This window comes from Bos mutus, chromosome 20, assembly GCF_027580195.1.
Source record: "Bos mutus isolate GX-2022 chromosome 20, NWIPB_WYAK_1.1, whole genome shotgun sequence".
NCBI classification, from domain to species: domain Eukaryota; kingdom Metazoa; phylum Chordata; class Mammalia; order Artiodactyla; family Bovidae; genus Bos; species Bos mutus.
The window spans coordinates 1,112,940-1,139,935 of NC_091636.1; the positions used below are offsets into that span (position 1 = coordinate 1,112,940).

At 40.1% G+C, this 26,996-nt stretch overlaps 1 long non-coding RNA gene across 1 annotated transcript in view; it reads right to left on the reverse strand.

The window, feature by feature from the left end:
- Positions 1 to 26,996, reverse strand: part of LOC138984236 (uncharacterized) — a 264,839-nt gene that overhangs the window by 166,282 nt on the left and 71,561 nt on the right. The window contains exon 3 of the long non-coding RNA XR_011461505.1: positions 24,266 to 24,343. This is a non-coding gene — a long non-coding RNA (uncharacterized lncRNA). The remainder of the gene's footprint in view (positions 1 to 24,265; positions 24,344 to 26,996) is intronic.

A 26,996-nucleotide genomic window follows, 5' to 3' on the forward strand; every position in this document is an offset into this window, starting at 1 on the left:
CTCTTCTTTTTTCACATTTCTTATGGAAAAAGTGAGTGCATTGATTTGAGACCTTTTTCTTTTCCGGAACAGTCATCTCTCACTATATTTCTCCTAAGTATCATTCCACAAATGTTGATATGGTGTGTTTTCATTTTCACACTGTTCAAAATACTTTCTAATTTCTCTTTTTATTCAGAAGAGTATTATTTAGTTTCTAAATATTTGGAGGCTTTCTACACATCTTTCCAGGACGGATTTATAATTTAATTTCACTGTAGATAGAGAACATACTTTGCCTGACTTTAATGCTTTTAAATTATTGAAACTAGTTTTAAAACCTAGAATATGGTATATCTTAATAAATGTGCTGGATACACTTGAAAAACATGTACATTTTACCATTGCAGGGGTGGTGGAATAGGTGGAGTATTTTACAAATGTCAGGACAAGTTGGTTAGTAGGATCGTCCAAGTCTACTGCATTGTTGTTGACTTTCTGTCTGCTCATTGAGATGGACTTATTTCTCTCAGTATAATTGTTTTTCTTTTTATTTTCTCTTCTAAGTTCTATCAGTTTTTCTTCATGTATTATGCTGCTGCTACTGCTGCTGCTAAGTCGCTTCAGTCGTGTCCAACTCTGCGCGACCCCATAGATGGCAGCCCACCAGGCTCCCCGGTCCCTGGGATTCTCCAGGCAAGAACACTGTAGTGGGTTGCCATTTCCTTCTCCAGTGCATGGAAGTGAAAACTGAAAATGAAGTCGCTCAGTCGTGTCTGACTCTTAGCGACCCCGTGGACTGCAGCCTACCAGACTCCTCCATCCATGGGATTTTCCAGGCAAGAGTACTGGAGTGGGGTGCCATTGCCTTCTCCGTTCATGTATTATAAAGCCCTCTTATTAAGGGGCTTTATTTATCTAGGGTTGTTATGTCCTCTTAATAAATTGGACCCTTTATCACCAGGAAATGACCATTTTATCTCTGGTAGAGCTATTTTCTCTAAATGCTTCTTTGCCTAAAGTTAATATAGTCACTCAGTTAGTTTTAAAAAATATTTATCTATTTGGCTGTCTCGGGTCTTAGTTGCAGAACGTGGGATCCTCATTGCATCATGCGGGAACTTTTGTTGTAGTGTGCAGATTCCGGTTTTGGCGCAAGGTCTCCAGAGCACACACACTCAATAATTGTGGCATGCAGGCCTTCTAGTTGTAGTAAGTGGGCTTAGTTGCTCCACGGCATGTGGGATCTGGTAATGATCAGGTTTGATCATTCCCTGATCAGGGATCAAACCTGCATCCCCTGCATTGCAAGGTAGATTCTTCACCACTAAACCACCAGAGAAGCCCTGTGATTAGTTTTTGATTAGAGTCAGCAAATAATATTTTTCCAAACCTTTTACCTGTAATCTTTTTGCCTTCATATTTATTTAGTTTTTTCTAGCTTTTATTTATTTTAATTGGAGGCTATTACTTTACAATATTGTAGTGGTTTTTGCCATACATTGACATGAATCAGCCTTGGGTTTACATGTGTTCCCCATCTTGAACCCCACCCTCACCCCCCTTCCCATCCCATCCCTTTGGGTCATCCCAGTGCAACAGCCCTGAGCACCTGTCTCATGCATCAATATATTTAAACTGTGTTTTTTTGTAGACAACATCTAGTTGTTTTTTTTTTATCAAACCTGAAAATCTCTGACTTTCAAATGGGGTTTTTAGACCATTTACAACTAATGTGATTATTGATATGGCTAGGCTTAAGTCTATCATCTTGCTACTTGTTTCATATCAGTCTCCTTTGTTCTTCATTCTCTTTTACCTCTTTTTCTGTGTTATTTTGAATTAATAACTTCTATTATTTCATCTTTTTACTGGCTTATTAGCTCTCTTTTCATTTTACTGGTTGCTTTAGGTTTGTAATATACATCTGTAACTTATTAAACTCTAGCTTCAAGTGATTTTTATAACACTTTATATGTAAGACCTTAAAATATTATACTTCATTTTTGTCCTTTCAGGACTTTTGCCATTTTTGTCATACATTTTTACCTACACCTATGAAATAAAGCCTAGGACACATTAATATTATCATTATTAAATAATTTTTGTTTTAGAAACATTTACTTTATAAGAAAAAATTATACATGTAACCATATAGTACCATATCTGGTGCTTTTCATGCCTTTGTATAGAAATTTCCATTTAGAAGCATTTTCATTCTGTCTAAAGAATTTCCTTTAACATTACACTAACTTTTTTGTGGCACAAGTGTTCTGGTGATGAGTTCTTTTCTTGCTGTTTTTTTCTTCATATGTGAAACTGTCTTTACTCATCTTTAGTTTGAAAAATATTTTCATTGGGAATACACTTCTGACTTTATAGGTTATTTATTTTTCCCTTTTAGTACTTAGATTGTTCCACTGCCTTTATGATTAAATTATTTCCAATGAGAAATCTGCTGTCATATTTTTGTTTCTTTGTATGGAATGTGCTTTTCTCTACCTACTTTTGATATTTCATCATTAGTTTTGAGCAATTTCATTATGGTGTGCCATAATGTAGTTTCCTGAATATTTTTTGTGCTTGGGGTTCATGACAGTTTGTGATATCTGGGTTTTTATCAAAATTGGAAAATTTTCAGCCATTAATTATTTTAAAAAATATTCCCTCCACCTCTTGAGGACTTAAAGTACTTGTATGTTACGTTACTTGTACTTTTCTTATAACTCACTGATATTCTTTCTTTCTTTTTTTTTTTTTTTCTGTTTCATTTTGGAGCATTTCTATATATTCAACTTCACCAGTATTTTCTTTTGCAATATCTAATCTGGTATTAATCCTATCCAGTGTAGTTTCATCTCAAACATTGCACTTTTCATCTCTAAAAATTTGAGTTGGCTCCTTTTCATGATTCTAATCATATGTTCAATCTTTCCTCTAAATTTGTGAGTATATGGAATACAATCATAATAATGTTTTAATATCTTTGTCTACTATTATTGAAGATGTCATCTTCAGATTTCTAAGTTCTCTTTCTGTGCAGTTCTCTCTCCAGTATTCTGTCCTATGAACCCTAGCTACCTTGGGCTCTACTCTCTAATTCATCTCTTCAACTCATGGAGTCCACCAGGCACTGGCAATGTTGCCTCTGTGCTTCAGCCTAGAAATTCCCTCAAGGTAGTAGCTGGGGCAATTTTAGGGCTTACCTCAATTATTCCTATCCTATGTGGATCACTGTTATTTTCTGCTTAATGTCCAGTATCTTGAAAATTGTTGTTTTACAATATTTTTCTATTTTATTTATTTATTTTTCATGCAGAAGAGTGAATCTGGTCCCTTTTACTCTACATTAAGTAAACATAGAAGTCCCCGATTATAACATTTTGATAAGACTTCCTTGGTTTTTCACTAGCTTTGCTTTATTCTCTCTTTAAAACTGGATATTTGCATCCTCATCCTTCTTTCTCTGGGGGAATCTCATCCCAAAGTTTCAAGTAAACAGACATTGCTGCTACTGCTGCTGCTAAGTCGCTTCAGTCCTGTCCGACTCTGTGCGACCCCTTAGACGGCAGCCCACCAGGCTCCCCTGTCTCTGGGATTCTCCAGGCAAGAACACTGGAGTGGGTTGCCATTTCCTTCTCCAATGCATGAAAGTGAAAAGTGAAGTCGCTCAGTCGTGTCCAACTCTTAGCGACCCCATGGACTGCAGCCCACCAGGCTCCTCCATCCATGGGATTTTCCAGGCAAGAGTACTGGAGTTGGGTGCCACTGCCTTCTCCAGCATTAATGAATCCCAAATTCTGTAATCACCTCAGTCCATTCTCCTAATTTCTAGATCTAACTACCCAATGGCTTACTGGTTATCTTTTTCTAGATGTCCCATAAGTTGCATGAGCTCAACATATACAAAATAAATAGCCCCCTCCTACATGCTCCTATCAACTCTTTATTTAAATCTCTTTGTAGCATTCATCATACAGCTCCTTGACACTAAAAAGCTTCTCAATAAATATGCTGAATTAAATTGAATCCCACAGATAAGGGGATCTGTCAGAGGCAGTGAAGACAAATAGTCTAAGCTAAAATCTATCACACTAAACAGGGTCTGGTCCTTCTCTCTGAAACAATGGATTGGGAAGCAGAGCCAGTCTGGGGTGCTGGCTGACTTTCCATCTCTGTTAACTGTGAAGGAGATAACTGGGATAAGCAAGGATGGAAAATTAAGAGGAAAGAATGGAAGGAAGCCAACTTCCTAGGCTCCAAAATGCTAAACACTGCCTCTTAGAACTGTGTCCAAGTTAACTACTCATATTGCTCCCTTCTGTGCTGAATATACCAAATTCATTATACATTGCTTTTTAAAGTGTTCTTGAGTCACTTTATGTGAAGATGCTTCTTTTCACCAATCATATTATAAATTTCAACTAGACATAACAACACTTATTTCCCCAGTAACTTTGAGAGACTTTAAGAACAAGGACCATGCCTCTTTATCATAATAAATGCATCTCAATAATAAGGACCATGACTCTATTTTCCCCCAGGAGAAAGATAATGCATAAAAATATTGTTTATCTATACAAAAAGTAGAGATACAGGACTACTTTGGGGTCTGAAGTCCACATCTGGTCGTAAACCTCATTTTCACACATTCCCTATCCATGCTATAGCCATGGTCCAATCATACTCAGAATCTGGGCTATTTCACTTTGGCAAACCAACTTCAGCTCGCCTAAAGCTTGTTTTCCAGGGAAATCCTGGCACAGCTTTTCTGGATGCAGACTTCCTGGCATGTTTTTCTGTCTTTAGGGAAAGTTCTCAGCATATTCTGCCTCTGTTCAAACTGGCTGGGTGGAGTTAAAGTTAACAAGAGATTTGAAGAGTAGGCCAGGCAGGTGTGAGGGCCTCTTCCAGCCATCCAAATAATAGACAATCTTTTCAATTATTTTGGCTGGTGCCCATGTCTTGTTCCTCTCAGAGAGGAGGCTGGGATGGCTCAGCACTCCAAATTCCAAGACCCAATGTTACAGAGAGTGTAAAATAATTAGACCTGCCTTAGAAGACTATTGTTATAAAGAACAGTCCAACTTCTCAGCAACCACACTTAACTCACATTCTGTTCTAATAAAGTTTAATAAAAATGTCCAAACTGAAGATGGAAGGCCAAGAAGTTTAAAATAAAGATTAAAAAATGATGTTTGGTAAACTAAAACAAACATGGGATATCATTACTTGCCTAAATTAACAATTTTTTTAACTGATAATAGCCAGTTATTGGCAAAAGTATGAAAAAAAAACAGTAATTCTCCCATACTTTAGGTAGAAATTTTTAAAGGGCATTTTGGAAGTATCTATCAAAATTTACTATAACTATGCTTTTCAACTCAGCAACTCCAGTTTCAATTATCTGTTCTTGAGAATTACATTCTCATGTACACAAAAATACACACTCAAGGATGCTCAATTCAGTATAAATTTTTCCTTTTTTAAACAAAAATTATTTATTTTAATTGGAGGCTAATCACTTTACAAGATTGTAGTGGTTTTTGCTATACATTGATATAAATCAGGCATAGGTATACATGTGTTCCCCATCCTGAACCCCCCTCCCAGCTCCCTCCCCATCCCATCCCTCAGGGTTGTCCCAGTGCACTGGCTCTGAGTGCCCTGTTTCATGCATCAAACTTGGACTACTGATCTATTTCACATGTAGTAATATAAATGTATCAATGCTATTCTCTCAAATCATCCCACCCTCGACTTCTCCAAAAGAGTCCAAAAGTCTGTTCTTTATATCTGTGTCTCTTTTGCTGTCTTGCATATAGTGTCATCATTACCATCTTTCTAAATTCCATATACAAAAATTCAGCCTAATTTTTTAATATTCAAAAGTTATAATCTAAATCCTCATTAGTAAGAGTAAGGGAAAATTATTCCATATATCCACATTATGAAACACTATACCACAACTCAAAAGAATAAAGAGTCTCTCTGTATTATGACATTTTCTGAGAAATGCTGTTAAATAACAAAAACCATTACAAGATAATATGGATAGATGATCACATTCATGCAAAAAGTAAACAAACCTCGGAACTCTATGTCTAAGTTTATACAAAATACACTTCTACAAGGCAGCACATCAAACTATTCATAGTATTAATGCTGGGACTCCAAGAAAGTGAGTGAATAGGGAACAGTGAGAAACGGGCAAAGAGAGATTTTTAAATTTTATTTTATACTTGCTTTAAAATTTAATAAAAAGGAACATTAATGAAAACTCCATGTCTATATACATCATCTCTGGAAGTGAGGAGAATTCAGATCCTTCTCAGAGGAAATGTTTTTCTAGTCTGACCATGTGGTAGAATTACTTGAGGAATTAAAAAAAAAATTGTCTCAACTCAGTCTCTGTAGGAAGTAGAATGCTGAGACTTTATTTAGGTGGTACAATCATAGGACAGTGAAGGTGAAGAGATAAGAAAAGTGGGCAAAGAGATACAAATTAATGTTATACAGTATTTCTTTTTGATGCTTACACTTCACAAAAAGTACTGACAATACAGAGCAGTTGCTCAATAGGACTTCTCCAGATATGTAGGGAGCAGCTACACCTCAGAACAGTCGACAGAAGAGAGAAGGAGGGGGAACCCAGACCCCTCCATTAGCCAAGATTTGCCTCATGGTTAGGTGCCTCCCCTTACCATCAAGCCCAAGATTTCTGGGAGAAATATCAATAACCTCAGATACTCAGATATGCAGAGGATACCACCCTTATTGCAGAAAGTGAAAAAAAAAATTAAAGAGCCTCTTGATGAAGGTGAAAGAAGAGAATGAAAAAGCTGGCTTAAAACAACATTCAAAAAATGAAGATCATGGCATTCAGTCCCATTACTTCATGGCAAATAGATGGGGAAACAATGGAAACTGTGATAGACTATTTTCTTGGGCTCCAAAATCACTGCAGATGGTGACTGCAGCCATGAAATTAAAAGACACTCGCTCCTTGGAAGAAAAGCTATGACAAGCCTAGACAGCATATTAAAAAACAGAGACCTTACTTTGCCAACAAAGGTCCATCTAGTCAAAGCTTTGGTTTTTTCACTAGACATGTGTGGATGTGAGAGTTGTACCATAAAGAAAGCTGAGCACTGAAGAATTGATGCTCTTTAACTCTAGGGTTGGAGAAGACTTTTGAGAGTGCCTTGGATTGCAAGGAGATCAAACCAGTCAATCCTAAAAGAAATCAACCCTCAATATTCATTGGAAGGACTGATGGCTGAAGCCAAAGCTCCAATACTTTGGCCACCTGATGTGAAGAGCCAACTCATTAGAAAAGACCCTAATGCTGGGAAAGATTGAAGGCAGGAGGAGAAGGGAATGACAGACAATGAGATAGTTGGATGGCATCACTGATTCAATGGATATGAATTTGAGCAAGCTCTGGGAGATGATGAATAATAAGGAAGCCTGGCATGCTGCTGTCCATGGGGTCGCAGAGTCGGCATGACTGAGCAATTGAACAACAACAATCATCCAGCCCATGGCTACTTCAAAAAGTCATATCCCATGCCCTGAGGTTTGGCATTTTATACAAATCTACATAAAAAGAGAATAGACTTTGCAATAGCTGGAACTCAGCATATGGGTCATGAGATTCTTGCTCTTGGGATTTTATCTTGAGTGCCAGCCAGGGCAGGGGAGGTGGGAGTTGAAGAGATGGAGGTGGTGTGGGTGGGGTGTTCTGCAAGGATCTAGCAAAGATAAAAGTGGTACAACAAGGTCGGAGAGGCAAGAGCCTTCAGAAAGTTGAAGGAGATTAAGAAAAACTAAGATGGTAGATAAAAGCTTCTGCCCACTGTAATTCTATGGACTACATAGAATTACAACCTATGAACTACAACCCTATGAACTACAGCCCGCCAGGCTCCTCTGTCCATGGAATTCTCCAGGCAAGAATACTGGAGTGGGTTGCAATGCCCATCCAGGGGATCAAACCCATGTCTCCTGCTCTGAGGCAGATTCTTTACCATCTGAGCCTTTTAACCCTACTTATGACTAAGAAAATCAGAATGTCTGTAGACTTATATTATTTTAAAGTCTCCCTTGGTTATTTGAATATTCACCCAGCACTGAGAACCACTGCTCTAAAGCATCTATCAAAACAAACTTCCTGGAGCAAATTTCATATCACGGTGGCCTAATTTTTTTTTTTTTTTCCTTGCAACTAAAAAATAACAAAACTACCTAGATGGACATCTTGAGAGCCACTGTGCTTCAGAAGTTTAAGTTATTTCAGAGTAGTATTTCAGAATCTTCCAGTATTTCTGGAAGATACAAACATTTCATGACCTTGACTTCCTATAAGTGAAAAGGCCGCAGAAGTTCTTGATGCAAAACAATACACTTTTCCATTAGGTTGTATTTAAACAGCAATTTTACAAAGGGTAGGGAGAAACAGCAGGTTCCTCAGCTGCCCTAAATAGGTTTTGTTTGAAAAAGAATAATCAGTTCACTGCCTTGGATTTGGAGGGCACATCCTTCCTCAAAATGAACAATGTCACATTTTATTTTCTCCATATAAATTGTGCTCTAACCATGTGCATCCAGATGAAACCAAAACATGAATAAAGTGATTTCCTGGACTTTTCCTAGATATATATTTCTTGGTACAAACCTCCGTCTTTTACATTTGTACTCAGTCTATTGCATGCTGGTTTCTATATGGATAAAGAGGAAGAAACTGCTCTGAAAAGAAGTTAAATATTGCAGTCAAATGCAGCTTTATTAGATAGCCTGATATTATTTGAATGCCTTTGCCCCTCATTCCATTTCCCCACTCCCAGCTGCCCCTTTGTCAGTTCAGCAATTAGAGTAAAACTTATCACAAGTGATGATGAACCTACCAAGAATAAAATATATATGGAGTATCTTGAGAGATACGGCATTTAGATATATTCCTTTTGCTATCTGGTCACTATTTTCCCCATCTACAAATGAAGGAGTAGGCCTTGATAACGTCTTCAGTCCTTTCAGTTCCGATATTTTACATTTCTAAATTCTTGGACCATTTACCATATGAATCTGTCAACATACACACTTGGCTGTGAATTCTGCCCACAAATTTTCCAAAGATTTAGTGGTCAAGAAAAATTATCTCAAAATAAAATAATCAAAATGTCTATTTAAAACAGGCGTGCATATTGGCTGCATTATATGTTGCAAAACAATATAGAAAAATGTAGAACCTTCCTCTGGGAACTTACAATTCACTCTCTGTTATCAGCAGAGATAGAGGGAAAGGCAGTAATGACAAGAGAACCCAGATGTTGAAAAATGTATGCCAAGTAAATGTTTTAGAGTATATATTATGGTTTGGGGATTTTGAAGATTATTATTTATTGATGATAATCATGAACTAAATATGGATACATTTTTTAAAATGACAAATAATAATGATGACCCAGTTATTTATATCTAAAGCATCTCTTTCAGTCTGTCTATACAAATCAGCCAAAAAGTTTGTGAGATCTGCAATTTAGATTCATTGAGTGTTAGGAAGGCTTTCTACAGAATATGCATGTGAGGATCATTATTCCTGCACTTTTTATTTCATGTTCTCATAAGACCATTTGTTTCTCCTTTTTGGTAATTTAAAAAAATCACTGGTAAAGATATTTAATAACTATCATTCCCAATGGGTTATGAGAATCATGAGAACAGAGGTAAATGGTCTTATTTGCCTCTGGTTTCTCTGCAAACAGCACAGGGTCATGTATATAATGAATACCCATAAATATCTGTTACATCATTGTGTGAATAAGTCAATGAACAGATTATATCTACTTTCAGAAAAAGATTTGAGGTGGCTCACTATTAAGTATATGCTGACCATTTTAAGAAGGACATTGGATCAACAGCCTTGTAATGGTGCAGAAGGGGACTATAATTTGACCAGAACACTTGCCTAAAGATACTTACTGCTATTAAACACAAAATTTTAAGTCTGGGATATCTGGCAATTAAGTTATAAAAAGTAAACATCATTATGACCATATAAAAGAAGCATAGTGTTCTCTGCCTAAAGAGAAGAGCATGAAATCAGGACTCTTTTTATAAGTATCTTGAGGAATAACGACCAACATAATGGAAACATCTTCACTCACTTCATCTGAATGCAAAGCACACCAGTTATTCGGGCATCCAACAGACAGCCTGCCTTGACACACATTTTTCCCAGGTGAGTTGTGTTTGGCAAGCATTCCTTTAGCCTGTTTAGGGTTCTGTTCAATGCAAATCATTCTGATCCATGGCCTTTTTGTTGGGAATATTCTCAAGGACACTGAAATCAAGTAAGTGCTTTTCTGTGAAATGAGAGAGAACATTTTAAGGCTTTTGTGTCAAGTCAGAGGAAATTTTCATCATTTCTCTCAGCACATTATTGAAATTCAAATGTCCATTTTCAAATGTTTCACAAATGGCAATAACCACAAATAGGCTCATCCATAACTAGAATCACTCCAGTGCTCAAGGGCCCTACTGTCAAGATCTTCTTTCAGGGTAGTTTAAGCAGCTCTGAGTAAAATGGAACTCTGCTTTGACGAATTGTTTAATACAGTTTTAGGTAGATTCATGAGTGGGAGAAAACATATTAGTTTTAATAGAGTACATGGTGGCACAGAGGAAAACTTCAATATTATTACTGCATGTGTAATTTTATTCAGTCCAGTCTTTCTTTAACCATGGGACATGAAGATTATTTCCACCGTACAGATAAACTCACACATACATATTAAGCAACTGCCCAGGGTCACAGAACAAGTAGGTGACGTATTAGTACTTTCAAGTCCAACTATTTGAAACTACAAATTCTAAGCCTTTTTGTTACAAAATTCTTGCCTCCAAGAAATACAAGGTCTATTGTTTTTGAAATCCCTGAGTACCTGGCATGAATAACTTGGAAGACGAAAAATACTGCCTTTGACTATGAAGCATAGTTAACCCTTTAACAAATGACTCATTTTCCAAGCACATTTCGTAGTGCTGGAAAACAGTAGAAATTTCTGGTGATGTGTGCCATGTCTCCACTTAGAAGAGCCTATTGATATGCATCAGTAAGGATGATTTTTGTTGCAAGTAATGTAAGTCCCAATTTAAAGTATCCTCAATAATAAAGAGGGTATGGACTATCTGGTAGATAACTACAGAGTTGGGGTTAGAGTTAATTCAGCATCTCAGCAATATCATCATGGCAGGGGCTCTGCCATCTTCAGCATGGTTGATAATATGCCTATCACATTTATAATAATAATACTTGTTGAACTCCTATCATGTTCTTCTGCTGCTGCTAAGTCGCTTCAGTCATGTCCGACTCTGTGCGACCCCATAGACGGCAGCCCACCAGGCCCCCACGTCCCTGGGATTCTCCAGGCAAGAACACTGGAGTGGGTTGCCATTTCCTTCTCCAATGCATGAAAATGAAAAGTGAAAGTGAAGTCACTCAGTTGTGCCTGACTCTTAGCAACCCCATGGACTGCAGCCTACCAGGCTCCTCCGTCCATAGGATTTTCCAGGCAAGAGTACTGGAGTGGGGTGCCATCGCCTTCTCCAATAATGTTCTGCTGCTGCTGCTGCTAAGTCGCTTCAGTCCTGTCCGACTCTGTGCGACCTCATAGATGGCAGCCCACCAGGCTCCCCCGTTCCTGGGATTCTCCAGGCAAGAACACTGGAGTGGGTTGCCATTTCCTTCTCCAATGCATGAAAGTGAAAAGTGAAAGTGAAGACGCCCAGTTGTGTCTGACTCAGTGACCCCATGGACTGCAGCCTACCAGGCTCCTCCGCCCATGGGATTTTCCAGGCAAGAGTACTGGAGTGGGGTGCCATCGCCTTCTCCAATCATGTTCTAGACAGTTCTAAATGTTATACAAGCATTTCAACTCAATTGATTCTCTCAGCACTCCTATAAGATACCACTGTATTGAAATAGATAAAGGCCCTTTATGGACATAAGATAGCTGCAACAATGACAAATATCAAAGTGGACAAAATGACAACCAGGAATAAAGAAGGATGTTGTCTCCCATATGCTCTTCTTTCCAGAAGCCACTGAGCAGACTTTCTCCAAGGTTCCATACTCAAACTAATCACCAGCAAGAGGAATGAAAATTATCACAATTATCTTGAACAAATTATGACTCACATAAGTTCCTCTGGAGTGGAGGCCACCCCACACCCGATTTCTTCAAGCACATGGCCACCAAGGGAGGTGACACCCAAACGAAAGCTGGACTCAGATGCTATGACCAACTTCTTCATCTCCACCTGGATAGGGAACATCCTTAGACACCTTCAGAGCTGACAGGTTCCTCATAAAAGATGGGCACACTGGATATATCTAGAGGTCCTGTTCCTTGGTAAATACTAGAAGTAATCTGCTTGAGCAATTGTAGAAGTTCTAAAGAAAGCCAGGATCTGAGTTTTAACAAAAAAAGTATGAGCTCTTTCAGGAGACAAAAGTCAAGGTCTGAGTTTCACCAGTACAGCATGACTTGAAGTAATACCATTTGGAGTTTACAGAGGTGAGGAAAGAAGCCCCAGTGTGACTGTAAAGCGTGCTGCAGAACAGGAAACATTCCTGGTGGGCGACATCATGCTGTATTAGGTAGATTTACTACATATCCCTGCCACCATGCCTCCAGCAATGGCAGAACTCCCTCAATCTGCACTAAGATGCATGTATGTTTTTGTGTAGCAGCTAAAAATATGTGCATCTTCAGAGAGAGCAGGTACGTGGGTAAATGTGTGTAGAAATTTCCCCAAAACTGCAGGTGCCTTATTGCTGACTCGATCGTATCCCCTTAAAATTTGTATGTTCAAACTCAAACACCCCGTACCTCAGAATGTGATTCTATCTAGAGATAGGCCTCTAAAGAGGTAATTAAGATAAAATGAGGCCAGATTTCTTACAAGAGGAGGAGGATGGAACACAGAAACAATGACTGAGAAAAGACCTTGTGAACAAGCGGGAGCAGACATCCATTCACAAGCCTCAGAATGAAACCTCTGAGAAACCTCAGAATGAAATCACCCTTGCCAACGTCTTGATATTAGACTAGCCTACAGAACTGTGAGAAAATAAATTTCTACTGCTTAAGCCATTTAGTCTGTGATATTTGTGAGGGCAGCCCTAGCAAACTAACACACCTATCAGTTTGTACAAGATAAAAGCGTATACAAAATACATCATATATGGAATGTTGGCTTTTTACAAATGACTGGTTCTTCCTTAAATCTTTCCTCCTAAACATATTTCAGAATGAAAGATAATGTAGTTGAGTAATAGCCGTTTGACTGGTTTAGCTATTTTAACTGAATCAGATAAACTCTGCAGCCAATTGGGAGTGTTGTGCAAAAACTAATATTTTAAACAGCCCTAATATGTGACCCAGACAATATCTTTCCTCCTAAGCTCTGACTCTTGAATCTATGAAAACATTCTGGTCACCGACAAGGACGTAAAACCTACCTCCTCCTCCCACAAAGAAATTAGAGATTCCACTGGAGAGATGAGAGGTTAGGTGGAAACTAGTTTAATTATTCCGCAAAGAATATATCAAAACTTTCTTTTAGCCTTTCTATTCTCCCTTACATCTTTTCTAAAGATTGACAGCTTTGGAAGTCATCTCTCTTTTGCTTCCCTAACACCACTCATGCTGAAGGTTCACCTACTCTGGATGCCCCCAGAAAAGCCAAATCCCCAATTCCCTCTTCCCTACTTAGCAGCAAAACTTTTCTCTCTTCCTCTGAAAACCTGGATGCCGGATGATAATACCAAGGCCCTGAGACTCCAAAGTGAATTTATCAGTGCATTTTCTCAAAAAAGCCAATGTTTCATTATAAGAAGTTCTGATACCAGCTGTTGAGATAATAAAATTATTTTCCTATCTTTACTCATAAAAAAAAATAAAAAGATAGCAAATAAAAGAAAATGTAGCTGAATACAAGATACTCCAATTTCCTTGTGTCAGAGAAGAAAGAGGCTTGTGTTTTGTGGTCTAAATAACAAGGACAAGCCTAGAAAACAAAAATAAGCAAAATCACATAGCTGTGCCTAAGGGTCAGCTAATCCCATTTCCAGAGACAGAAAAAAACATTGCTGTTTTCCTTTTGAATTAACATTAACTTACATTGCAAGCGCACACGCGCACACACACACACACTTTATATTTAGAAATGTTTTAGCCATGACTTCTCTGCAGGGGTAAGTGCCTTAATTTCCTGCAAATCATTGTTAAGTGTCTAGACAGGAGAAGTGGAAGCAAAGATAAGAGATCCTGAATTTCAACAGAGGGCCATCAAGCTAAATCCAACTCAGCTGTGCTTTTTCACTTGGCAACAAGTGATAACCCTGATAGCCACATTATCTTCCCTGTTGCCTTTGACTTCTGATAAGAAAGAGGAAAGTGGGAAACAATGATGAGCTTTAATGATAAACACCCCTGGCCATGCATTTTCCTCGGTCTTTTACAGTTAACTGAACTTCAGAGGAATCCCAAACCCTACAGGTCTGTCTGGTATCTGGAGAGGTCTATGAGCATTTGAAGCTACAGATTAAGATGAACAATACTTTAAAGGGTTTATGACTTGTTTAGTGCCTTAATTTTAAATATATTAAAGTCAATCAAAGTCAATCAAACATGCTTTGCAGAAATTCCTAAAGTCTAAATATACTTTGTGAAAGAAGGTTTTGCAGTGTCTTAATCTTTAAGAACTGGGCATGACCTCAGAAGTCAGGATCATCCTATACACATATATTAAATTCACTGTGAGAATACCTGAGATCAGTATAAAAGTTTCTTCTCTTGGAAAGATTCAGAGAATACCTTCCCTAAGGACCCAATCTTTGACTCTGTTACATGAACATACAATTTGTCCAATCCAATCCTCATTCAATCATACATTCATCAACCCCTTCCTTGGGTGTCTTAATGAATGGGGTAGGGGTTAAGTGGGTGGGTAGTGGAGTAAAAACTAAGTGGAGTTTTTACTTAGATAAAATTTAGAATAAATGATTCCACTATCCACCCTAGTTTAGAACTCTGTGAATCATTACTGTTCACTAGCTATGTGAATCTGAGCAAGTTATTTAGCCTCTTCTGCCTCAGTTTTCCTATCTGTAAAACAGGGATACTGACAAGTCTTATCTCTCAGGATTGCTGTGAGGGTTAGAGAGTTATAGTTGCAAAACACTTAGGATAGCATTCTGCATATAGTAATGAAGTTTAATTATCACTATTTTAAGTTCAAAATAGCACTCTTTAATCAAAAGAGGAAAAGATGAAAATAATTTTGTAGGGATGATGGCAAAGAAGAGAAATTCACCAACTACCTAATTTAAGAAATAAGAAAACACAGTGGTACATAGTTTATTTCTAGGACTTGTCTAGATATTAATATAATTATAATAAGCTTCAGCAGTAACTTGCACTAACTTAGGTAAAACATAGACCAAATAATGAAACAGTCTGGTTTGAAGGATGGTACTAGTCCAAAGAAAAGAGGTCACTATGGACTGAAGGGGCCAGACAAGACTTCATGGAGGAGGCGTGACATTTCCTGGGCCGTGTTGAATAAGCAGGATATGGATGAGCAGCTGGAGAGTTTACTGAGGGAACAGCATTAAAATCAGAGAAGTGGGAACCACTGTGACACAGGCTGCACCGTATTATTTTTATCAGTCAGTCGAGGAAGAAGACTTGCCATCATCCTCATTCTCTGCCTTACAGCTTAAAGGCAGAACTCGGCACAAGGTCCAGGCTGCCTCTAAGGTCCTCCTTTCCAGTAGATCTTATACAATCTACCCCAACTCAACCTGCTTTCAACACCACTGCCTTCTTGTCTCTACGCTTTTCCTAACCATCAGTGTCCATCTCAATTTCAACTATATCCCCATTCTTTTCAGGTAAAACCAAATTTCTTAGTCCAATACTCAATGCCCTTTACAATCTGACTCTAAATTGCCTTTGGTTGCATCCCCCAGTATAGTGTGAACTCCGTGCGTCCATTTAATATGTGGATTTTTTCAACGGTAAATACTATAGAACTACACAATCTCAGGCTGGTTGAATCTGAGAATGCAGAGCTATGGATACAGAGGAACTGGGGATACAGAGGAAGTGAAGTGCATATATAGAGGGCCAGCTATAAGTTATATGCAGATTTCTGACTACACAGACATGGTTGTTTGCCCCTAAGCCTAGAGTTTTTCAAGGGCCAGCTATATACCTTGCCCCTTTTTTTTTCTCACAATTCTTCCATCTAGTCTTTCTTTCACACTTCTGTCAAACTCTGATATAAATTTACCTCCATTCTCTTCCTAACCATCTTATAATTATTATATCTGTGCATAATTTGTGAACTTTCTGGATCTTTGCCAATTTTCTAATTCAGTTAAATTTTTCGCTGACTTTCCAATCTCTTCACTAACTTCCTTAACCACCACATTTTCTCTCTCATGCCCACAGAACACATCTGTTCCATTTACCAAGCAAGCAAATTTGCAGTATTCTTTCAGCTAGAATTTTATATTATTATTTAAATTGGTGTTGGTGGGTTAGTCACTAAGTTGTGTCCAACTCTTGTGACCCTATGGACTATAGCCCACCAGGCTCCTCTGTCCATAAGATTTCCCAGGCAAGAATACTGGAGTGGGTTGCCATTTCCTTCTCCAGGGGATCTTCCTGATGCAGGGATCTTCCCAACCCATGGGTCGAACCCGGGTCTCCTGCATTGCGGGTGGTCTCCTGCATTGTGGGTGGTCTCCTACATTGCAAGTGGATTCTTTACCAACTGAGATAGCATCACTGACTCAAGGGACTCAATGGACATGAGTTTGAGCAAACTCCAGGAGATAGTGAAAGACAGGGAAGGCTGGCATGCTGTAGTCCAGTCCAGTTCAGTTCAGTTCAGTTGCTCAGTCATGTCTGACTCTTTGCAACCCCATGGACTGTAGCACACCAGGCTTCCCTGTCCATCACCAACTCCTGGAGCTTACTCAAACTCATGTCCATTGAGTCAGTGATGCCATCCAAACATCTCATCCTCTGTCATCTCCCTCTCCTCCTGCCTTCAATCTTTCCCAGCATCAGGGTCTTTTCCAATGAGTCAGTTCTTTGCATCAGGTGGCCAAAGTACTGGAGTCTCAGCTTCAGTATCAGTCCTTCCAGTGAATATTCAGGACTGATTTTCTTTTGGATGGACTGGTTGGATCTCCTTGCAGTCCAAGGGACTCTCAAGAGTCTTCCCCAACACCACAGTTCAAAAGCATCAATTCTTCGGCACTCATCTTTCTTTATAGTCCAACTCTCACATCCATACATGACTACTAGAAAAACCATAGCTTTGACTAGATGGACTTTTGTTGGCAAAGTAATGTCTCTGCTTTTTAAAACACTGTCTAGGTTGGTCATAAGTCTTCTTCCAAGGAGCAAGAATCTTTTAATTTCATGGCTGCAGTCACCATCTGCAGTGATTTCGGAGTCCAAAAAAATAAAGTCTCTCACTGTTTCCATTATTTTCCTATCTATCTGCCATGAAGTGATGGGACCGGATGCCATGATCTTCGTTTTCTGAATGTTGAGTTTTAAGCCAATGTTTTCACTCTCCTCTTTCACTTTCATCAAGAGGCTCTTTAGTTCTTCACTTTCTGCCATAAGGATGATGTCATCTGCATATGTGAGGTTATTGATATTTCTCCTGGCAATCTTGATTCCCACTTGTGCTTCATCCAGTCTGGTACATCTGCATGATGTACTCTGCATATAAGTTAAATAAGTAGGGTGACAATATACAGCCTTGACATACTCCTTTCCAGATTTGGAACCAGTTTGCTGCAGTCCATGGGGCTCCAAAGACTTGGACACAATGTAGTTTTACTGAGCAACAGCATTTCAGTCGGAGGGTCTTAGCTTCCAATCTGGGTAGTAGGTTCCTTCAAATCGTAACTTGTATCTGACTCTTCTTGCGAGCACAGTAGTTGATTAACCACTAGAGATGACAAGAACCTGGAAGGTCAATTTACAAGACTAACTTATTAAACTACCCAAATAAGGACAAGAAAAGCATAAGGAAAAAGAATAACAGTTCAAGATTGGTAGGTTATAGATAAGGTTCCCTGGAAAATATACCATGAGATGCTGAGGTTTTTATTGCTGGTGTTCTGTTTTATTGTTGTTGTTGCTTTTGTTCTGAAACTTGTACTCAGGAAATTACTACTCTTGGCTCAATACCCCTGGGACATGAGGAACAAGGGTGAAGGATGACGCCTGGACAGAGGAAAGAGTGAGAGGTTAAACTGTGCTGCACCTGTAAGAGGATCTTCAGTCAAGTTCATGGGGAGCTCTGGACTGGGATGGCCACTGAAGCAAAAGGGCCAAGTCTTGGTACATCCACTTAGACCACTCTTTGAATGTGTACTGGATCTCTGAACATGTACTGGAGCTGAGGGAAGGTAATAACTTTGAGCAAGGCTATTCTTGGCAATTCCTGGGGAGGGATGCTGCTGTGAGCTGTCAGGAGCCAACACTCCTTGGCTTGGTCCTAAAGGCAGAGCCTGGTGCTTTACCACAGTATTCGCCACTGTGTTGGGTAAGATGATAGCATGAGGTGCTGGCCTTCTCACTTCCACCTCTGTGCCTGCCACTCAGCTCTGCCTGGGATTGTTCTGTTCTCTGGCTGTTATTTCCTACATGCCTGACCTGACTAACCATGTTCATCTGCAGATCAAAAATCAAGTCCTTAATAAGTCCTCTCTTTCTGGCAGTTTTTTCTTCCACTTATCACAAAGAAAATCGCAAACTGTTTATTTACTGGCCTGGCAACTAATCAGTGTCCAAATCATCAGCATTCGCTCTGGAATTAATAAGGAACTATTCCATCAGATGTCTTCTAGAATCTCAAGTGAAGGGCCTCTCTAGAGATTGAGCTTTCACTGGATCTGTTCTAGCTGAAACTGATAGGATAGCCTGAAGTTTTAGCCCTTCCCAGAAACAGCAGCTGACCAAACACAGAAATATCACAAAGCCAACAAGGAAGCGCTTGTGTGAGAAAAACTGGCTTAGCAAAGGGAAACAAGGAGACAGTCTGCACTAACGTGCTGATCCGTGACCGCCTCGAAGAGCTGACGGTTTTCACTTGGGTGGCCCTTCCTCCAATCCATCACCCCGACACTGCCACTTCTCATATTTACATCTTTTGTTATTGATGATAATGACGGTGATGATATGAGAAATTTAACAAATACAGAAAAAAAAACAAGAATAATGAAACAAACATTTAGGTGTCCGCATCCCAAAATTCACTATTGTTAACTTTTTGCTATATTTTCTTCTGTTTTTTTAAATTAAAAAAAAGTTATAGGTATAATTAAAATTATCTCTTTTGCTACTTTCCATAGTCAAAATCATGATTTTTAATGTGCATCTTTCCTGCTTATTTTTAATAATTTTAAATGCATATGTTAGTATCCATGAAAGTGCAAAACACTGTCATGCATGATTTTCAAGTTGACATCAATGGTATACTATATTGCACTTTGCTCTTCTTCATTAACTTTTTTTGAGAATTTTTCATATCACTTTATACAGATTTAGTTCATTTTTAACTGCTTATGATAGTTCATCTAAGAATCACGTTACAATTGATTTATTTGTCCTTATACTGATGACCACTGAAGTAGTTTTCAAGCTTCTCCTTTTTGTGCATTTTTTTTCTGACTTCCTTGACAGCTCAGAATGAATGAAAGGTCTTTTTTTTTTTTTCAATTTCTTGCTGAGATTGACCAGGCCTCCAGAGAAGAATTCCTGCTATATCTTTGTTCTTTGCCCTTCTCCCTCAGTCCTGACAAATACCAGGTGCTGGTTTCAAGAATTCTCATTGTTTTCTGAGTTGGTTCTGCCAATAGTTTTCAATCCTAGCCAGACCTAAGGAACAGATTATAGAAGTGATGACTATGGGCAAAATTAATACAGTTCACTGGGCCTCAAATAAAATTGGAGTTACCTCTGGAAATTTATCCCAAGAAAATAATTCAAAGAAGAAAAGTCATCTATACACATGAAGATTTTCATTATAAAACTGTTTTTAAGATTTATTTACTTATTTTGGTTGCACTGGGTCTTGGTTGCTTTGCACAGGCCTTCTCTAGTTGCAGCGAGTAGGGGCTACTCCTTGCTAGGGTGCATGGGCTTCTTATTGTGGTGGCTTCTCTTCCTGTGGAGCAGGCTTCAGTAATCGCAGCACATGGGCTCAGTAGTTGCAGCATGCTGGCTCAGCAGCTGTGGTGCATGGGCTTTGTTGCCCCATGGGTGACACGTGGAATCTTCCTGGATCAGTGATTGAACTTGTGTCCCCTGCACTGGAAGGTGGACTCTTATTCACTGTGCCACCAGGGAAGTCTTATAAAACTGTTTTTCATAGGAAAATATGAAAAATAATCAAAATAGTCAATAATGCATATCCTTATATAAATCATGGCATATTGACTCAATAGAGTATTATTCATTCTTTTACAATGATGATTCTGAAAACTCCATATTACATGGGATAAGTGAAATTGCTCTATCTAACTCAAAATAGTTGAATATCAGCACTTTCACATGATCCAAACTAAGACTAACAGAGAAGGACAGATGATGGTATAACAGCTACAAAATGTATAAAGCCCAGGTGGCCCAGTAGGTATGGAATCTGCCTGCAATGCAGGAAACACAGGAGATGCAGCTTTGATCCCTGGGTAGGGAAGATCCCCTGGAGGAGGAAATGGCAACCCACTCCAATATTGTTGCCCAGAAAATCCCATGGACAGGGGAGCTTGGTAAGCTACAATCCAAAGGGTTGCAAAGAGTCAGACACGACTGAGTGACTAAGCACACATGCAAAATTACATCTACAGTACGTGCAAATATACCTGCATTTGGATAAGAACTTGAAAGAAGCACAACAAATTAAAAATGGTTATACTGAGGAAGGAGAGTGGAAGAGAACTAAAATTTATTAAACTTACATATGCAAGACCTTATCTATATTATTATTTTAACAAACACACAGGAAGCCTTTATTATTCCCATCTATAGATGGGGAAGAGCTTCCCTGATAGCTCACCTGGTAAAGAATCCTCCTGTAATCATAACACCTCAGTTCAATTCCTAGGTCACGAAGTTCCCCTGGAGAAGGGATAGGCTACCCAATCCAGTATTTTTGGGCTTCCCTGGTGGCTCAGTCAGTAAAGAATCCACCTGCAATGTGGGAGACCTGGGTTTGATCCCTGGGTTGGGAAGATCCCTGGAGGAGGGCATGGCAACCCACTCCGGTATTCTTGCCTGGAGAATCCCCAGGGACAGAAGAGCCTGATGGGCTTCAGTCCATGGAGTCACAAAGAATGGGACAAAAATGAATGACTAAGCACAGCACAGTACATAGATGGGGGAATGGTGGTTAAGAGTTATTAAGTAAGTAGTTTAGTGTCAAGTCGATCGGAGAAGGCAACGGCACCCCACTCCAGTACTCTTGCATGGAAAATCCCATGGACGGAGGAGCCTGGAAGGCTGCAGTCCATGGGGTCGCTAAGAGTCGGACACGACTGAGCAACTTCACTGTCACTTTTCACTTTCATGCATTGGAGAAGGAAATGGCAACCCACTCCAGTGTTCTTGCCTGGAGAATCCCAGGGATGGCGGAGCCTGGTGGGCTGCCGTCTCTGAGGTCGCACAGAGTCGGACACGACTGAAGCGACTTAGCAGCAGCAGCAGTTTGGTGTCAAGTCGATAGTCCTAGAGCTAGAATCTGTATCCAGGCCTCTTCCACTCCAAAGCCTGTGCTCTACCCATATTCCTCTCTGGATGAAAGAACATCCTTTCTTTATAGTTCTCGTATTATTGTTTGTATAAGTATAAATTCAAATTAAAAATTCCCAAAGATTGTGAGGATAAGGAAGACAGGTTAGAAAACATCTCTCCCTGGTCCCAACTGATCTAGAGAGATAGGGCACCTACTAGAATCATTCTTTGATCTTCTAAGCTTGCCCTTAGGGTTCCTGGTATAGAACAGTCGCTGCTGGTAAGAGGGTGACAATCAACAGACAAAGCCAATTGAGTTGGGAATGGGATAAGCCATGTACTGCCTAAGGCCACTTGATCAAAGCTCTTGAACAAAGAGACCTCAACTATTATATGAAGCTGTTGAGAGTAAGCTGAAAACCATTTGCAGGCATGTGGGTGTTCTCAAGGAGACGCTTCCAAATTCCAGCCCCAGTCAAGTAACAGAGGGACGCTAGGCTGGGAGTCAGGACTCCTGGGGCCCCTAATACAGCTCCTGAGCAGATGTGTACCCCTGGGCAAGTCACCCAGGTGCCCAGTTCTATCGGACGCAACATGAAAGGGCTTGACTCTTCCAGCACTAAGTGCTTCTCTGGCTCTTTCTTCCTATCCGGAAAGAAGAGTTCCACAGTCCACTACCTGGAGAAATCGTTATGTCAGATGTCTGAAGGAAGTGCTTATTCCTCTTAACCTTCACCCTTTCAGAAAAGGGGGGACCTTCCACCAACAATTCTGTTCTTCTGTCCACCGACTCCCGTCATCATCACCTCCCTCTCTAGGGAGTTCCCAGAAAGGCTGTATCCTGGGTCTAGTGCATGGAAATACTCTGCTATAAAGGTGGCATGCAGGCGCCACCAACTCTCAGTGCAGCCCACCTGCCAGCAAGTAGGCAGGGCTGCACTTTATGCTCCTGCTCTCAGGCAGAAAGCATATCAGGTCAGGCTGCAGCTCTGCCTCCAATGGAAAACCTAGAGACACAGACGTTCTGTCTGGCAGTTACCATCTACAGCCCTCCAGGTAACCGGCTGGCTAAACAGACCCCAGAGTTTAAACTTGGGGTGTGGGGAAGAGGAAGAAGCATGATGCCCCATTATAATATCAAGATCAGTCTGTATATTCCAGCAGTTTCAGTGGGGCCAAACTGGGGGTTCATAAGCTGATCCTGGAATTTGATCTTCCTCAAGTTCCTTGTATCTGTTTGCCACTGCTTGAAAAAAAAAAAAAAAAGGTTAATTTGCATCCCAAAACCTCAAATACAGAACCAAAATCTGGAAGAAAAACCAGCTCAGGATCAGGCATAACCTCCTCATCAAACTGTTAGTGTGAAAATGAGAGAATGAAGGGATCAGAAGAGAGATGGGAGAAAAGTGGATGGCAGAACTGAAGCAAAATTATACAATTAAGCTCTGGGAGAAAGAGAGCTAAATTAAAAATAAGAATGCCAAACTGAACTTCAGGGTCTCAGGAGAGACCGAGATATGGGTCAGTAAACCAAAGACCAGCCAGGGATGTGTTCTGGTTCCCAGAGCACCAGTACACAAGTAAACAGACTGGGGGTAAGAGCTATAACTTTGTTTATGGGGCTGCGCTGGGAAGTGGGAGGGCAGGATGGACAGGTGCCTATACACCCTTGCACCTGAAATCAAATGCCACCATCACCAGACTGTAGACAAAGCTAAACCATATACGCCCTCAGGTTTTCAAAGAGCAGAACAGATATCGTAATAGCAACAACAGGGTTGTTGGGAGCATTTAATGAGATAATCCATGTAAATTCCTAGCACACCTAGTGCTCTGAAAACACCATGGTCCCCTCCTATCACTAGATGGTAGGTTCCAAGAGGCCAGGAGCCATAACTCGATTTGCTAATTGGTGGATCCCCAAAGCCTAACATAGTATCTCAGAGAATATTTACTATTGGTGCTGACACTATGGTATTAGAGAAGAGACTGGAAGAAACATTAGTTCCCTCTTCATCCTCCCCAGATCACTTTCCCCCTCATTGAAGCAAGCTAAATACATAGCAGAGGGACAGCAGTGAATTTCCCCTACTACTTCAGGAATCACCACTGTAGAGGCAAATGGAAGCCAATCTAAACTAACCCAGCTGAAGTCTCGGTCTGACTCTCATTCCCCAGACAGGGCCAGCAAGGCAGCATACTACACACTGCCTTTATTTGACTGATATGATTTGATCTGATTAATTCTATTCCATTTGATTGATTTTCAAATCCCTTTCTTATTTTCACTCCAAGTTCCCCAAAATGCAAGCGAGAGAGAACAACCACATTCTAGGAGACAAACTTTAATATTAGAATAAGTGCATTCACTTGGTTGAGAGGGGCTGGAGAAGAGGCCTCTATTGGAATAAAGACTAAAAGAAGAAATGCTTTTTCCAATTTAGATAACTTACTTTTTTGAGAAGAAAATTTATCCACTTTCTTATATCCAGACTAAACAGTTGGCGATGAGGGGTTTTGGTTCTGGACTCCTGCCAATTAGAAGGAAAATTTAGTATTATTTGTGGTAGAACAGAGCTAGTACCCTGATTAAATTCCCATTATCATTTAGGACCTGGATTCTAGGTAGGCGACATACAAACTCTTGACTATTCACACTAATTCACTATCTTGTAGCCCCCCAGTTGCCATGATCACACAAAGACTTTGGTGGCCAGGACCCAGGTGACCACCTCCAGGCTGGCGTAGCATCAGGAGCATCTTGGATGATTAACAGATGTTCAGTCAAGTTTAAACATTGAGGTTGTCTGTCTAGACAGCTAGTCAAACTTCTTCACATGTCCCAAGAGCCCTGCCCTGACTCTCCCTGGCTCCAGCTGTGGGGATGATTGACATTTTGGACCTCTTAGAGACATACACTTTCTAAACATGAGTCTTGAAGTGAGGGAATGGGGAACTGAATGAGGACTGCAGGGCCCCACTAGTGAAGGAACTTGTTTCAAACTCCTCAGCCTGCGGCTGAATATGACCTCGAGCCTCGGTCTGTGGACACTAAGACCAGTGCTGTTCCCATTAAATGACATGAATATTGATAAATATCTTACCTTTTCCTCACACTTAACAAAGTCTGTGAAAACAGAATTTAATAATCCACTTCTGCATCTGCCAGTGGGCATTACAGGCACTTACAGGTTTCTACCCTTTAGAAGCACACATTTTTAAAATGTCAACAACTGTCCAGGAGGCAGTTCAGTTCAGTTCAGTCGCTCAGTCTTGTCCGACTCTAAGCGAACCCATGAATCGCAGCACGCCAGGCCTCCCTGTCCATCACCAACTCCCGGAGTTCATTCAGACTCATGTCCATTGAGTCAGTGATGCCATCCAGCCATCTCATCCTCTGTCGTCCCCTTCTCCTCCTGCCCCCAATCCCTCCCGGCATCAGAGTCTTTTCCAATGAGTCAACTCTTCGCATGAGGTGGCCAAAGTACTGGAGTTTCAGCTTCAGCATCATTCCTTCCAAAGAAATCCCAGGGCTGATCTCCTTCAGAAAGGACTGGTTGGATCTCCTTGCAGTCCAAGGGACTCTCAAGAGTCTTCTCCAACACCACAGTTCAAAAGCATCAATTCTTCGGCGCTCAGCCTTCTTCACAGTGCAACTCTCACATCCATACACGAGCACAGGAAAAACCACAGCCTTGACTAGACGGACCTTTGTTGGCAAAGTAATGTCTCTGCTTTTGAATATGCTATCTAGGTTGGTCATAACTTTCCTGCCAAGGAGTAAGCGTCTTTTAATTTCATGGCTGCAGTCACCATCTGCAGTGATTTTGGAGCCCCAAAAAATAAAATCTGACACTGTTTCCACTGTTTCCCCATCTATTTCCCATGAAGTGATGGGACCAGATGCCATGATCTTTGTTTTCTGAATGTTGAGCTTTAAGCCAACTTTTTCACTCTCCACTTTCACTTTCATCAAGAGGCTTTTTAGTTCCTCTTCACTTTCTACCATAAGGGTGGTGTCATCTGCATATCTGAGGTTACTGATATGTCTCCCAGCAATCTTGATTCCAGCTTGTGTTTCTTCCAGTCCAGAGTTTCTCATGATGTTCTCTGCATATAAGTTAAATAGCAGGGTGATAATAGACAGCCTTGACATACTCCTTTTCCTATTTGGAACCAGTCTGTTGTTCCATGTCCAGTTCTAACTGTTGCTTCCTGACCTGCATACAGATTTCTCAAGAGGCAGGTCAGGTGGTCTGCCTCTTGAGAAATTCTTTCAGAATTTTCCACAGTTTATTGTGATCCACACAGTCAAAGGCTTTGGCATAGTCAATAAAGCAGAAATAGATGTTTTTCTGGAACTCTCTTGCTTTTTCCATGATCCAGCGGATGTTGGCAATCTGATCTCTGGTTCCTCTGCCTTTTCTAAAACCAGCTTGAAAATCTGGAAGTTCATGGTTCATGTATTGCTGAAGCCTGGCTTGGAGAATTTTGAGCATTACTTTACTACCATGTGAGATGAGTGCAATTGTGCGGTAGTTTGAGCATTCTTTGGCATTGCCTTTCTTTGGGATTGAAATGAAAACTGACCTTTTCCAGTTCTGAGGCCACTGCTGAGTTTTCCAAATGTGCTGGCATATTGAGTGCAGCACTTTCACAACATCATCTTTCAGGATTTGAAATAGCTCAACTGGAATTCCATCACCTCCACTAGCTTTGTTTGTAGTGATGCTTTCTAAGGCCCACTTGACCTCACATTCCAGGATGTCTGGCTCTAGGTGAGTGATCACACCATCGTGATTATCTGGGTCGTGAAGATCTTTTTTGTACAGTTCTTCTGTGTATTCTTGCCACCTCTTCTTAATATCTTCTGCTTCTGTTAGGTCCATACCATTTCTGTCCTTTATCGAACCCATCTTTGCATGAAATGTCCCCTTGGTATCTCTAATTTTCCTGAAGAGATCTCTAATCTTTCCCATTCTGTTGCTTTCCTCTATTTCTTTGCATTGATTGCTGAGGAAGGCTTTCTTATCTCTTCTTGCTATTTATTCTTTGGAACTCTGCATTCAGATGCTTATATCTTTCCTTTTCTCCTTTGCTTTTCACTTCTCTTCTTTTCACAGCTATTTGTAAGGAGGCAGTTAGCTTCAAGCATATGAAAATAATAATGCTGGGAAAGACTGA